General features: G+C 41.5%; 1 pseudogene; it reads left to right on the forward strand.

Moving 5' to 3' along the window:
- The first annotated feature begins 2,268 nt into the window (after positions 1 to 2,268).
- LOC101833941 overlaps positions 2,269 to 12,846 on the forward strand; it is a 39,729-nt pseudogene continuing 29,151 nt past the window's right edge.

A 12,846-nucleotide genomic window follows, 5' to 3' on the forward strand; every position in this document is an offset into this window, starting at 1 on the left:
TTCTTTTCTGTTAAGACATAATTTCATGACTAAGCATGAAAAAAGAACTAAAAATTTATGAAACATTAGCTGAATAATTTAGGAGTATTGTCATATCCCTTCAAACACTAATCCAAGTGATTTTAAAGTACAGTAAGAGAAAACAATAAAGACTTGTTTCTTGTTGTTTTTAGTCCTGTGAAATTCCATTTCTTTGTCTACATTATATATTTTATATATTAAGTTTTTATGTTAAACATGCTCTTGGAACCAAGTATAGTGGTGCTGGGCCAGGAGGATCACAAATCTTAGGCCACCCTGAACTATATATCCAGTGAGACCCTATCTCAACCTTTCCCTTCACAAGACTCTTGGAGAGAGAATCTAGCCACTTACCCTGACTAAGACTCTGAGTTAAAGTCTGAGGAAAACAGAACAAATACACTCCTTACTAAAAATGTGTGATTTGGGCCTAATGATAAGCATTTTAAAGTTACTATATTTCTCACTAAAAATCTGCAAGCATTATTTGACATTAGCACTTAAATTTTATTTGGATAATGGTATCCCCAAATGGTTAAATAGTTAAATAACTTGAGCCAATTATTCAGATTTTGCTTAGAACCAACTTGGTTCTCTATACCAGATGCTATGTATTCATTATCTCTCCCTTTCTCCCAAGTAAAGAAAATATCTCTGTGCTCACTCTACATAGAGAAGCAGCAATATTGAAGAGGAAATAAGCAGAATCAGGCTTAGATGCTGAAAGCAGTGATGAGAAACTCAGAGCTTCACTTTCTATTACCTATTAGGAGATGAATTACTTACTAGGTGATAAGAAGGTTGTTCAAATATCATTCCAGCAGCTAATCCTGTCTTGCTTTCTCAGTTTCAGATGACAAATTCATATCAAATATTTTAGTGCTTGAAATACCCTAACCAGAAAAGAATAAATTCTACGGAATAATATTTTAAAATAACTTACATTTGTTTGTCTGATTAAAAAATAGTAAACTCTGTTCTCAAGGGACAAAATAGGTAAAACTTAGCTGTGCTTTCAGAACCTAAAAATATGTTCACCTTTATTTAACCTTTCTTCTGAACTGAAGGAATATTTCAGAAGTTGGGATGCCGAGAGTCACTCCCATTTATGTATATGTGTACATATATGTGTGCATGTGTGTATATATGTATATGTGCATGTATATAGTAAGAGAGAGAAGTAAGAGACTTTTGCCCTCATTCTTTCTACCACACACAATGATTATAAGGGTTAAGTAACCTAAGCAATTACCTATAAATAATGAATCAATAATGCTATTTTATGTCTGCTTATTTACTTATATACCCAGGGACCCATATAGACAAGACTGCCTTATAAAGATATATATGTTTTAATTCTACCAAATCCTCTGTGCTACACTTAATAGAAAGAATGCATTTAAGTGTGTAATCTTACTGGAGAGAGGCAATATTTATTTTCCAAGGTCTCCTGGGATAGTATGTGAGAGTTAAACTGGTAACATATAGAAGTGATTCAGCTGTACATGGCTGTGGTAGTTCTTCCTGCTGTGAAGGTATCTCATTACTGGCGCTCTGAAAAGTACAAACTCAGGATTGAGGAAGCCGAGCACTCTCCCTGGGGCTTCCTGTGCCTGGTAACTTGGGATAGCGCTAACAGCCCATATCATTTATATACAAACTCCTCCGTACTGTACCGTTCTCTTAACTCCTGCAGATACCACCAGAGCACATAGGCCACCTGCCAGACTTCCTTTCCCAAAACTTTTCTGCTGCGGCTTCAGCGCTGTTGCTTCTCCTGTGACACCTGCAGAATCTGAGACTCTCTGACACCTTCTCTCACTACTGTCCAACCTCTCTCCTCTTGGTTATGCTGAATTTTTCATCATTTTCATCCCCAGACGGCATAACACAGAGGAAGGTTTGACTGCAAGCAGTTCACTGGAAGATTGTCTCAGGAAACACTGTTGGGGGAAAGTGGGAGTAAAGGGAGAATGTCAATCAAGGCAGTTTTCAAGCAAATTGCCAATGTAAATAAGTGGCGTCCACTCCTATAGGATCTCTAGGAACCATGTAAACAATCCCTTCCATTAATGATGGAGCTGAGTGATGTATCCATCACCTCCCATCTGGAATTTTTAAGGCTTATTCGCTCGGCATGGAAACTCGCCAGTGCTACATAGCCTGGTGCATGGGCAAAGAACCACTACTCATAGAAATCTCTCAAGCAAAGATTTTCCAGTAGAGAGGAGGGTGCATGTGCATGCGATGGAGGCTGTCAACATAATGAGAATAAAGCATGAAGCTGGGGAGATGAATCAGTGGATGATGCACTTGCTGTGCAAAGACCAGAGTTCAAATCCCCAGCATCCACACAAAGGCAGGTACAGTAAACTCATCAGTAATTGTATTATTCCTGCATCAAGATGGAAAACAGAGACAGGAGAAGAGAAGTTCACAGGCTGTCTAGCTGGGTGTTCACAGGAGCAAACCACATAAAGAGCCTGTCTCAAACAATCTGGGAAGCAAGGCCAAGCACCAGGTTGTCCTCTGACCTCCTCCTGAGTCCTGTCGTAGGCAGATAACTGATACACACAAAAGTGTGTGCACACATACATCTAGGTACACATCACACACACACACACACACACACACACACACGAGGGGAGTAAATATACCGTTTCTAGTGACTGGAGTTTAGAGAATGTGTTTTGCTCTTGACGCAATTACTGCCCTGTGATGTCTACCATGAAAACAGAGTGGAAAGGAGATGATGCTTCAGGCTGAATGATGATCCATTCTCCTCAAAGATCACACGTCTGAGCTTTAACCTGCCATGTGGAGATATCATGATGAAGGACTTTATGTAGTGCCTGGGTTGTCACAAGTGAGGTTCTCAAGTTTGGATCACTGTTCTTAGAGGGAAAAAAAGAACACAAGAAATTGGTTCCACCAACTGACGACACAGGAAGTGGGTAGCCTCCCACATACCCCACGGACAGTGGTAACTAGGATCCAAACCAGCAGGCCTCCCTGTTCTCTGACTCCAAGCCTCCAAACTGTGGGAACTGATATCTGTAGTTTGAGCCTCTGAATCTGGAGTACCCCAGCTATGACAGTCAGATGGTCTCTGAGTCACTTCTCTGGATCATTTGGCCTTTTGGAAAGAAAATCTCAGGGGGCTTTGAAATGGCACAGGAGCAAAAGTCATTTCTGCCCAAATCTGGCAACCTAAGTTCAGTCTATAGAACCCACTGAAGGGAAAGGAGAGCCAGTTCCACAAAGCTGTATTAGTACCTCCAGATACACACATGCAGGAATGCCCACACACACACACCATGCAGGAATGCCCACACACATACACACCATGCAGGAATGCCCACACAAACACACCATGCAGGAATGCCCACACACATACACACCATGCAGGAATGCCCACACACATACACACCATGCAGGAATGCCCACACACATACACACCATGCAGGAATGCCCACACAAACACACCATGCAGGAATGCCCACACACATACACACCATGCAGGAATGCCCAGACACATACACACCATGCAGGAATGCCCACACACATACACACCATGCAGGAATGCCCACACACACACACACCATGCAGGAATGCCCACACACACACACCATGCAGGAATGCCCACACACACACACACCATGCAGGAATGCCCACACACATACACACCATGCAGGAATGCCCACACACACACACACCATGCAGGAATGCCCACACACACACACCATGCAGGAATGCCCAGACACATACACACCATGCAGGAATGCCCACACAAACACACCATGCAGGAATGCCCAGACACATACACACCATGCAGGAATGCCCACACAAACACACCATGCAAGAGTGCTCACACATACACACCATGCAGGAATGCCCACACACACACACCATGCAGGAATGCCCACACAAACACACCATGCAGGAATGCCCACACACATACACACCATGCAGGAATGCCCAGACACATACACACCATGCAGGAATGCCCAGACACATACACACCATGCAGGAATGCCCAGACACATACACACCATGCAGGAATGCCCACACAAACACACCATGCAAGAGTGCTCACACACACACACCATGCAGGAATGCCCACACATACACACCATGCAGGAATGCCCACACACACACACACCATGCAGGAATGCCCACACACATACACACCATGCAGGAATGCCCACACACACACACACCATGCAGGAATGCCCACACACACACACCATGCAGGAATGCCCAGACACATACACACCATGCAGGAATGCCCACACAAACACACCATGCAGGAATGCCCAGACACATACACACCATGCAGGAATGCCCACACAAACACACCATGCAAGAGTGCTCACACATACACACCATGCAGGAATGCCCACACACACACACCATGCAGGAATGCCCACACATACACACCATGCAGGAATGCCCAGACACATACACACCATGCAGGAATGCCCACACATACACACCATGCAGGAATGCCCACACACACACACACACCATGCAGGAATGCCCACACATACACACCATGCAGGAATGCCCACACACATACACACCATGCAGGAATGCCCACACAAACACACCATGCAGGAATGCCCACACACATACACACCATGCAGGAATGCCCAGACACATACACACCATGCAGGAATGCCCACACATACACACCATGCAGGAATGCCCAGACACACACACCATGCAGGAATGCCCAGACACATATGTGCTATGGAAGGAATGCCTACACACATATACCACACACACACACACACACACACACACACACACACAGCTTTAAACAAAGAAAGGAATCTGTACCCCAGCCCTCCTTTTACCTTAGATGTAAACCTATGAAAGGTTAGAGCCTGAACTAGAGTTTCCCTGAACACATTGCACATGCAGAGAGAGGCATTTCAGAAAACGGAAGCAAGTTCTAGTACAGTTAGCTCATCTAGGCTTATGCTTCTAAAATCCTCCCCCCAAAGACTGGTTTTTGCAGTGAGTAACATTTACAGCATGTGGCTGGACACACGCGTGACCACGTGATCGCTAAAGACTATTGAAAACTCACTGCGGGGCTTCAGTTTTAGAGAGAAATGCCCAGACATGGCAGTGTCCGTTCCGAAGAGAAATCAAAAGGTTAAATACAATCACATTCCAGCTGGATGGGAAAAGCACAGTGGCAAGTTGCTCAGTGGTGTCAGACAAGCACAGTGGCAAGTTGCTCAGTGGTGTCAGACAGAATGGCGGCACCAAACAGTGACAGCAGTGCTCCCACGGGGACCACCATCCTTCCAGGACACCCACCACCAGATCATAATTATTGTTTTAGGGGGACGGAGAAACTTTATGTAAGACACTGGATTTACAACTGTGAGGTACATGAAAATTTTTTACTACTGGGTTGAACGTGGGCAAAGAAATGTGAACACAACTGAAACTTGAGTTCATGAAGCGAATTGTACCCCTTCAGTGCAGGAAAATATTTTGACTGTAATCCAATGACTGCGGTCACTTTACCAGGCTGCTGGAAAACTGTAGCAAGTGTGACAGTGTGTTGTAAACCTGTGCTGGGGTTTATGCGGGACATAAAATCCCCTCTGTGACACTTGCATGTATGCCAGCGCACTGTACCTTAATGGATTATAATGTGAACTCTGAAATTCAGATATCATACGGGGGCCTTTTACCAAGTACAAGAAAAATGTCCAGCAAGTGGCCTTTATGCTGGAACCATCAAGAGTTTCGAGGGGAGTTTTAACATCTGATTCCATAAAATTTTCAGACAGGACCATCAGTAACGGCAGCGTTCCTGACAAGGCGGCATGCGGCAGCCATTTCATTTCCTGAAGAGAGACAGGCACCTCGAGCCTCTCTGCATTTTCCTGTATTATTTCTCTGATTGTCAGATTTCTGACAACACGGATTTACGCACTGTCCTAGATGGCACCCCCATTTCACAGCCCTTTTTAAGGTGTTACTTTTAGTTTAATTTGTGCCAATAAAAAATGCATTTTTGTGTTTTCAGTAGTTGATCTGGACTTGATCTTCAAATGGAAACCTCTTTTTCCAGCTCTCTCTCCATCCCTGTTACATTCTCACGGCATTCTGAAGATTTCCTGTGACTTTTATTTGTAATTTATGTCACTTTTATTGGAATTTAATTTTTATATACTGAGTGGTATCTATTTAAAGTTGAACAAGTTGGTAAGTCGTACTTGAGATCTATACACTAGAAAACCACAAGTGCATTGGAGCCATGGTTAATTCCTGTCACCTCCAAAGGTCTCCTGTGGCCATTTGCACTCTTCTCTCTGTCTCCAATCCCAGGTAGCTACCTATTTGTTTTTAGCATTATAGATTAGTTTGCATTTTCTAGAAACTATACATAAGAAGTCATTCTGCCTGCACTCATTTGTGGCTGCCCTGTTTCCCTCTTTGTATGACTTTTAAATGAAACAGAAATATCATTTAAAATGTTAAGACCTAAAAATAGACATTGGCAATATTAGCTGAGAGCACCTTTGGCCAATTCATGAATTTCTGATCTAGCCATACCCTACTAATTTGAAAGATAATCATTGTAGAGCTGAAGGGGCAAGTGTCCTGTTCACAAATATTCATAAGTAAAATTAATGAACCTGTGTTCTTTCAGCAAAAGGAAACTGTTTCAGCCTTGGCATTTCAAATCCTCATGATATTAATCTTTGCATTTAGTTTCTGGTAGAAGTTAAATGACTTCAATGGAGATACAAAAACATTAATGTTATTTCTTGCTGAGAGAACAACCAGCTCCCTGGACCTTGGGGCAGCAAATTCATTGTTCACTGTTACACACCTCCGTCCCTTCCTGGAGCTGGCAAACATGTATAATAGCCTAATTTACATGAATTTCAGATGAGGATCAGTGTCAGTTATAACCAACTATATGATGTTTGTCAAAATGTACACAATTCTGTGATCTCTCCCAATGACAAGAGGAAAAAATGATATAAACTACCCTTTCACAATCATAACTATTTTTAAATTGGTTTTCAATTGCAAATTGAATTGAGGTTCATTTCATTGTAAACTCTGAACATGTGTACACCACCACTAGCCTCATTTTGCAGTTGAGAATCTAAGGTAGGCACATAAGTAACTTGTTAGAATTAAAGTTCAGAAAGAATGGAATCAGAAGTCAGTCCCCCAAATCCGACACCACAAACACCCCCTTTCCCAGAAGTCCTCTGCTTTGTCCTCAGGTTCCTCTCTAAAGCTGTATGACACAGTCTGTCTTAGCCTCTGCATGCGACATTACAGTGGTTCTCTGAAATGTCTGGTGTTATCTGCTGTCAAACAAGATCCAGATTTTTATTTTCATGAAACTAAACACCTTTCATACAGCAAAGAAACATGCAACATGGGCAAAGAGGCAGCGCAAACAATGGGGAGAAACACTTTGCCAGATACTCATTCAAAAGAGGATTGGCGTCTGGAGTATATAAAGAACTCAAGAAACTAAACTCAGTCCTGAACACAATGTATTCATCAAATCTCTTCCCTCTGGCTCAGGTAACTTTACTGAGGAGGAGGCAGAAATAGTATAAGAGCCAGTGGGATGGAAGTCGCCAAGCAGTCAAGGCCTTCCAGTCACAGCAAGGCTGAAACACCTGGTGAAGGCAGTGGTTGTGCATTAGTTTGGGGACTGAATTTTGAGTTCCATCCCTTGCTGATGATTTGAAATCTAACAAGTTATTCATCATGCACAGGACCTGCACAGGTCTAAGTCAGATGGAGTCCCAGCCCTGAGAGGGGAAGTGGGCATGACTCCCCATCCCTTATCCGGAAGCTCTCTCCAAATGACAACCCCTCACAATGGAAAAATTAGTTCTCTTCAATAGCATCTTATTGGATATACAAACTACACTTAAAATCAGTCCCTGTGCCCTGTGCCCAGAAATAGATGACTAACACAAACTTTATCTGGGCTTTTTTTTTTTTTGCTTGCCTTACAGGTCTTTTAGGTTTTTTGCATATATATTATGGTTTTTATTGGATTTATGTGTGTTGTCAAAGTATTTTTTCCTGTGTATTTCATGTGATTTCTCTTTGGTTCTTTTTTTCCTGTTTTTTTATTCTATTTTACTTAGATTTTTGTGTTGGTGTTGTTTGTTTGGGTACCATTTTTATAACGAGAGAGAAACAAAGGGTATGGATTGAGGTGGCAGGGCTTGTTAAGATGCGGAGTATCTGGGAGGAATTGGAAAAAGGAAAACCATGATCAGAGTATATTGTATGTAAAATTTCTTTTTTCCAATGAAATTAAAATTATAACAAAAATTAAGAAAGGAAGAAAGCAAACAACTCAAGTTTTAAAGTGGGCTGTGGAACTGAGCAGAAAATTCTCAAATGCAAATGGGTAAGAAACCCTTTCAAAAGCTTCAGCATCCTTAGCCATCAGAGAAATGCTAACTGGAGCTGTCTGAGGATTCCATCTCACCCCAGCCAGGATGTCCATCGTCGGGGACACAAAAGACAACAAATGCTGACACTATGGGGTGGGAGTGTGACCTAATGCAGCCACTTTGGAAACAAATCTGGAAGTTTCTCAATAAACTAGAAAGGTAGCTGGCATTTGACCCTGCTGTTCCACTTCTAAGGGAACACCTACCAGACTTTATGGAATGGTCATAGCCTTAGTGTAGAACCCACTATTGAATTTCTTGCTAAATGTTCTCAAAGAGAACTCTAATTATTTTGTTTATATCCATACATCTAGTGTGCCCCAGCCTTGGTCAGAGCATCTCCTTTATGTAGTACACAGCACCCAGTGCTGAGTCAGAGCCTCAGGGCTCGGATGGAAATAGAACTCTGTACCAAGCCCCCTCAGGGAAGTAGAAGAGGGAGCAGAAAAAAAAAACACAAGACCCAGAGGAGGGTGAAGAGTGCTCTGAAACATTGCCTTCTGCTGGTGGCTCTCATGCTCATGAACTCACAGGAGCTGTGATTATCTGCAAGAGACTCATATAAGACCAAGCTAGCCAAAATCCCAGCATAGATGGAGTAAAATGATCTCTGCACTCCTGCCCATGCTGAGAAACTATTGACAATAATTAGTTTGGGGGTAAGGGAGAATCGTTTTTATTTCAGGTTGTGGCTGGACTTAGTGAGTTACAAAAGAAGTCATGAAGCTAGAAGGGGGGGGGGTCATACTGGAGGAGACATGGAGGAAGTGAGAGGGGGAGAGGGGAAGACAGGATCTGTATAATTGTATGAAATTGTCACATTACCTCCCGTAAAAGAGAACAAAGAAGTGCAGGCTACGGTGATTGTGACAGTAGTGACAGTGTTGTTGGTGGTGGTATGAGTGTGTGTGTGTGTGTGAGTGTGTGTGTGTGTGTGTGTGTGTGTGTGTGTGTGTGTGTGTGTGTGGTGACAGGACCAAGTAGGTGACTTGTGTCATCTGGAGCCAGAGTTTGGGTACATGCACAATCTTCTCCACAGTTTCAGATTGCAAGTTTATTTTTAGCCAGGACTCAGAATGCACACCAGGCATTCCCTGAAGTCCTGACACCATGGTACTCTTTTGTGTCACTTTTTTATTAATCATCAGTCTCACATGCGTAGATGAAAATGTCATCTCATTAGACTTGGCACTGGTCAAGCACTCACTAATGAGTCTATTTTGGGCTCTGTGACTGACTGAGTATGGAGAGATTCCAGAGAATCGTGAAAATGATTAATGGCCTGGAAGTGGGAACCTGTAAGGTAAAGATGCAAGAAATTAATAAATTTAAGCAGCCTAGATGCAGAGGCTTTAGGATATTACACCAGGGATGTCTGCTTCCAGTGAGACCGAAACAAGGGATTTGGGGCAGCATTTAGAGGGAAGAAAGTGCGGGGATTGTGAAGCTCTCTACTGCCAGCTGTGACTCAGCAGCTCTGTCCTGAGCTGCACTTAAAAGTAGTCCCCAGAATTACCTTCTGAGCCCTGTGAAAGCAGCCTTCCAGAAGCATCTCTAATCCCACTTTTGACACTCAAATTTATACTGGAACCATCAGGTAAGATATTTACCCAAGCCATATGGTTTTAGAAATACTTCTCAGAGACAGATATAGTGACCAAATGCCTGTAAACCAGCATTTAAGAGTCAGAGGCAGGAGGATTGCTCTGAGTTTGAATCCAAACTGAGCAAATTAGTGAGTTCCTCATGAGTCTGAGTGACACACAGTGATACCTTGTCACTAGACATATAACACCTGGAGGAACTTTTAAGCTTCAGGAAGACAAATAAACGTTGGTTGAGATTGATTAAACCTATACTCTGTAATTAGCAATGTACATGCCTCACTAGACGCACTTTCAAACAGTACTTGATAGAGACAGGCAAGTGTTTATTAGACCATCCACCAGGGCTTTCAAACTCAAGAGCAGGCAGTAAGTTTCACCTGCATTTGCATGTGTGTACCCCTGGGTTAAACGCTTGGGAACTCGTTCTGCTCTTTGACTCCAGGAACTTAATGAGCATCTCTTCTTCATTGTGTCCCAAGTCACCTGGTTTTACATCACTCTGCCCACATTTGCCACAGTATTGTTTCAGTCTTAATAATTGCACAAATATACAAAAAAGTCTCCCTGCCTCTGCTTATGTATGCATCTGCTGGAGGTGTCATCCTGGAGAACTGAGCTTTCTTTTCTTGTCTATTTCTACCTTTCGTCAATATTCTGTACATGTTTTTGGCAACCTGTATCTCTTGTCAACCTCAGAATCGCTGGTGATGTTTCCTCGGTGCTGCGGCTGCATTTGACTACAGTTGCTTGATCATCTTTACTCTATATTCTGTTTTTATAAACATCAGTCACCAGGACTTCAGATGTTTCTGAGACTTGTAGCTTGCATTAAAAAACAAAGACATTGTAGATGATGATCATGCATACATGCAAATATGCATCACATATACATAAAGGCATAGCCCTTCCTTATCAACTTCAGTAGAGACTTTTACCCTAAAACGGTAGCATTTTCTGAGTGCTCTGGAGCCACACCATGGGAAGGGTGGGAGCAAATCACCTGGGCCTTGCTTTGCCCTTAGCACTAACACTTAAGGACATTTGATAAGCCATTGAGTTCTTCTCCTTATCTGTAAACACATCTGTAAAAATACTTGTCCTTCATTCTTCACAGAATAATTTTAAGGATGCAAAGATAAAATTAATGTGAGTTTTAAAGTATGTCCATACCTAAAACATCAAAATAAGACTGTGTTTTTATTTGAATACATTTAGTATAAAATATATAATATAAATATAAAATAAAACATAGTATATAATTTTCTCCTTGTATGTTTGCAAATACTTCAAATAACAGTAATGAAAAATGAATAAAGTCACTTACCATCAAAGTGTATACCTATGGGTTCAATTCATATGTTCCATTGTAAGTTCCATTTGACAGACTTTGAAAGGTAAAAACATGTAAGTGTAATACTACTATAAGAATGAGGAAAGTACATGACAAAAATGAAAACTGAAAGTAATGGAAAAGGATGGAAATTTTGAATTAAATAAAAATTTCTATTTTGGTGATGAGGAGACTTATAATACTGCTCTAACTAACAGAAATAGATGCTTTATCTTTGCCTTCGAGCAAGTTCATTGTTTACATAGTTTCTGCTTTATTAAAAAAAAAAGCCTTGAGGTACTCAAAAGGTAAGGTTCCCCATAAGTTATGCTGTGTGACTTCACACAGTACAGTCATTAATCACCTGAGTTAAAGTTTTCTTTTCTTTTCTTTTGCATTGAACAAAGAAGTCTTAGAGACATAAAGGAAACAGGTCAGATGAGCTGCCTTGGCTGTTTCATTTCAGAGTTGCCTCTGAAAGAACAATGTGTCAGGTTTATCATTCCCAACTCACTAACTGTCCTAGGTTTGGGAAAGTATTTTCTAAAGCATTCCCTCCCTCCTGCCCTTACCCCTTTCTCTACAAACATAAAACAATTAAAATTCACATGCGAATAACAACAATAATATTTATCTCATGGCCCAGACCTTTAATCAGATACTATCCTGATTAATTTTTGTTGCCAGCTTAACACAACCTAGAGTCACATGGAAAGAGAGAATTTCAACTGAAGATTTATCTGGATTAGACAAGAGAGTATAACAGTGGTAGAACATTTGCCTCTCATAGGTCATAGGTTCAATCCCTAGCACTGAAAGGTAGAAAGATGATAGATGATAGTTAGATAGACAAATAGATACATAGATACATAGATGATAGATAGATACATAGATACATACATGCACAGATAGATAGATACATAGATAGATAGATACATAGATAAATAGATACATACATACATAGATCATAGATGATAGATAGATAGATAGATAGACTGATGATTGATAGATAAAATTTTTATAGAAGACCAGTTGCATTATACCAGTCTGCATGGCAGTTTAAATGTGAATGATCCCCATGGGTTCATATGTTTAAATATTTGGAATCCCGTTGGTGGAACTATTCAGGAATCGTGAGGTGTGGTCTCATTAGAAATGCATGTCATTGGATTTCAAAAGACTCCTGCCATTCCCTCCCTCTGTCTTGTGGTCAAAATGTATGCTTCTCATTACTGCCCCAGCACCATGCCTGATCCAAAATGGAACTACCCTCAGGACAAGATGCCACACAACTAAGCTTCAAGCATGGGAAGCAAAAAGGTCTGAGGAATTTTCTACCCCTAAAAAGCATCAACAAAGGAAAGCTTATGTATGCAATTGAGATTTAGTGGGACCAAGTTTCATCCCAAGCCCATCG

Source organism: Mesocricetus auratus, unplaced genomic scaffold (assembly GCF_017639785.1).
Source record: "Mesocricetus auratus isolate SY011 unplaced genomic scaffold, BCM_Maur_2.0 Super-Scaffold_100009, whole genome shotgun sequence".
In the NCBI taxonomy this organism is placed as follows: Eukaryota; Metazoa; Chordata; class Mammalia; order Rodentia; family Cricetidae; genus Mesocricetus; species Mesocricetus auratus.